This window comes from Nerophis ophidion, linkage group LG22 (assembly GCF_033978795.1).
Source record: "Nerophis ophidion isolate RoL-2023_Sa linkage group LG22, RoL_Noph_v1.0, whole genome shotgun sequence".
Classification (NCBI taxonomy): Eukaryota; Metazoa; Chordata; class Actinopteri; order Syngnathiformes; family Syngnathidae; genus Nerophis; species Nerophis ophidion.
The window spans coordinates 23,305,631-23,309,645 of NC_084632.1; positions in this window are offsets into that span (position 1 = coordinate 23,305,631).

Genomic DNA, 4,015 nt, shown 5'->3' on the forward strand with positions numbered 1-4,015 from the left:
GTCTTAATGAAATTAAACAATGGATGTCCGCTAACTTTTTGCAACTTAATGCCAAAAAAACGGAAATGCTGATTATCGGTCCTGCTAGACACCGACCTCTATTTAATAATACAACTTTAACATTTGACAACCAAATAATAAAACAAGGTGACTCTGTAAAAAATCTGGGTATTATCTTCGACCCAACTCTCTCCTTTGAGTCACACATTAAAAGCGTTACTAAAACGGCCTTCTTTCATCTCCGTAATATCGCTAAAATTCGCTCCATTTTGTCCACTAAAGACGCCGAGATCATTATCCATGCGTTTGTTACGTCTCGTCTCGATTACTGTAACGTATTATTTTCGGGTCTCCCAATGTCTAGCATTAAAAGATTACAGTTGGTACAAAATGCGGCTGCTAGACTTTTGACAAGAACAAGAAAGTTTGATCATATTACGCCTGTACTGGCTCACCTGCACTGGCTTCCTGTGCACTTAAGATGTGACTTTAAGGTTTTACTACTTACGTATAAAATACTACACGGTCTAGCTCCAGCCTATCTTGCCGATTGTATTGTACCGTATGTCCCGGCAAGAAATCTGCGTTCAAAAGACTCCGGCTTATTAGTGATTCCTAGAGCTCAAAAAAAGTCTGCGGGCTATAGAGCGTTTTCCGTTCGGGCTCCAGTACTCTGGAATGCCCTCCCGGTAACAGTTCGAGATGCTACCTCAGTAGAAGCATTTAAGTCTCATCTTAAAACTCATCTGTATACTCTAGCCTTTAAATAGACCCCCTTTTTAGACCAGTTGATCTGCCGCTTCTTTTCTTTCTCCTATGTCCCCCCCTCCCTTGTGGAGGGGGTCCGGTCCGATGACCATGGATGAAGTACTGGCTGTCCAGAGTCGAGACCCAGGATGGACCGCTCGTCGGGACCCAGGATGGACCGCTCGCCTGTATCGGTTGGGGACATCTCTACGCTGCTGATCCGCTCGAGATGGTTTCCTGTGGACGGGACTCTCGCTGCTGTCTTGGAGCCACTGTGGATTGAACTTTCGCAGTATCATGTTGGACCCGCTCGACATCCATTGCTTTCGGTCCCCTAGAGGGGGGGGGTTGCCCACATCTGAGGTCCTCTCCAAGGTTTCTCATAGTCAGCATTGTCGCTGGCGTCCCACTGAATGTGAATTCTCCCTGCCCACTGGGTGTGAGTTTTCCTTGCCCTTTTGTGGGTTCTTCCGAGGATGTTGTAGTCGTAATGATTTGTGCAGTCCTTTGAGACATTTGTGATTTGGGGCTATATAAATAAACATTGATTGATTGATTGATAAATGAGACTCAGAAATGTAATAAGAAAACAAGATACAACAACTGGACTACACAGTTATTATAATCATCTTAATTTTAAATGTTACAATAAACACGTGATTTTATTATGTAGCTATTAACACACACAAAAGCACCGAAAATGTGTACCCATCCATCCATTTTCTACCGCTTATTCCCTTTGGGGTTGCGGTGGGCGCGGGTGCCTATCCCATGAGGATTATTCCCAGGTACCGGGAGTTGGTACCTTATCGGTCCAAACGTTAAAGGTACCCATCCCTGGTGATAACAGTGGGGTTGTTGTTGCTGTCAGATGGCAAAACAACTGGTCAGTAGGGATGTGAATCACCTCTCCAATCAATTAAAATGCGATTTTTGGGGCAATGATTCGATTCGGAATTGATTCTGAAATCAAGACGATTCTCGGAATATATTTTTTTGTATAAAAAATTATAATAAAACCTTTTCAACACTGTTTACAGGTTAGGCTCATCTTGGCTGCTGATGTATAATGTAATACGTGCAGCGATTAAGCTTGGAGATTGTCTAAAAAATATTCTTTATTTGATTTAATTTTTTAATAGATTTTTGAAAATAATATGGGAATTGCAATATGGATGTCAATATTTTTGGTCGACCTTACTTTATAATACTTGAAAATGAGCCTTAAAATGTACCGTATTTTTCGGAGTATAAGTCGCTCCGGCGTATAAGTCACATTTGCCGAAAATGCATAATAAAGAAGGAAAAAAACATATATAAGTCGCACTGGAGTATAAGTCGCATTTTTTGGGGAAAATGTATTTGATAAAACCCAACACCAAAAATAGACATTTGAAAGGCAATTTAAAATAAATAAAGAATAGTGAACAACAGGCTGAATAAGTGTACGTTATATGACGCATAAATAACCAACTGGTATGTTGACGTAACATAACTATAACATATTATATTTTTTATATAGCGCTTTTTCTCTAGTGACTCAACGCGCTTTACATAGTAAAACCCAATATCTAATTTTTACATATAAACCAGTGTGGGTGGCACTGGGAGCAGGTGAGTAAAGTGTCTTGCCCAAGGACACAACAGCATTGACTAGGATGGCGGAAGCGGGGATCGAACCTGCAACCCTCAAGTTGCTGGCACGGCCGGTCTACCAACCGAGCTATACCGCCCCACATATAAAACATGCTATAAGTTTACCAAACAATCTGTCACTCCTAATCGCTAAATCCGATTAATTCTTATACATCTAGTCTCTTACGTGAATGAGCTAAATAATATTATTTGATATTTTACGGTAATGTGTTAATAATTTCACACATAAGTCACTCCTGAGTATAAGTCGCACCCCCGGGCAAACTATGGAAAAAACTGCGACTTATAGTCCGAAAAATACGGTAATAAGAAAAAAAACTATGACAACTGGACAGCACAGTTATCAGAATCAGGTCACTTTTAAATGTTATGTAAAAAAAAAAAAAGATTTTATTATTAAACAATTGCCATTTATTAGCACACAAAAGTACTGAAAATTGGTACCGGTAAGTACCGATATTGATTCCCAGGTAACAGGAATTGAAACTGTATCAGTTCAAATGTGAAAGGTATCGGCCCTGTGATGAGGTGGCGACTTGTCCACCTTCCGCCCGATTGTAGCTGAGATAGGCACCTGCGCCCCCCCCCCCCCCCCCCCCCCGCGACCCCAAAGGGAATAAGCGGTAGGAAAATGGATGGATGGATGGATGGGTGAAAGGTATCTATCCTAAGGGTTGGTGTTTCTCTCTAGTGGCAAAACAACCGTTTTTTTAGGGATGTGAATCCTACAACGAATTACAATTAGATTTTGCTTCTTAGAGTCATGATTCGATTCAGAAACTGTTCTTGATCCAAACCAATTCTTGATTCGATTCTTTTTTAAAAAATGCAGTCTTTAAAAACATTTATGTATATCTTTTTTCTTGATTTTTGAGAATTATGAATCGATTTAGAATCGCAATTAAAAAGAACCGCAAATTGGATGTGAATAGATTTCTTTAGTGCATCCCCAATATGTAGTGCTTGCAAATAAGACTATGAAATGTAATAAGAAAAGGTAAACAACTGGTGTTGTGTTCGGGTCAGGATTGTGTTCTTCCAGAAGGAGAACAGCTATACAGGTAAGAGAAGTCTTTTAATCCAAGGCAAGGCAAAACGCAAAAAGGCCGCTGGAAGCGCACAGAGCTCAAGACAAACTTAGCTTAGCATCGCATATCAAAACGTAAAGTCTTAACACTTATAGTAGCATATGGCACCACGAACGTAACTTGTTGTAAGACGAACAATGCAACCATGTCGAGTGCACGTTGCTCGGGCCTAGAAAAAGGCATATTTAGGGCAGTAGCAGATGGAACCACTAATCAAGAAACGGAAACGTTACTAGCAACAGGAAATGTAACAAAGGGAGGCTTAGGAGCACTGGCAACATAACGTAAACCCTACACCAGAGGTGTCAAACTCATTTTAGATCGGGGGCACATAGAGAAAAATCTACTCTCAAGTGGGCCGGACTGGTAAAATCACAGCAGGATAACTTAAAAATAAAGACAACTTCAGATTGTTTTCTTTGTTTAAAAATAGAACAAGCACATTCTGAAAATTTACAAATCATAATGTTGTTTGGTTTTTTTTACACTTACATGTTGCGGTTAATAGTATTCTATCTTCTTTT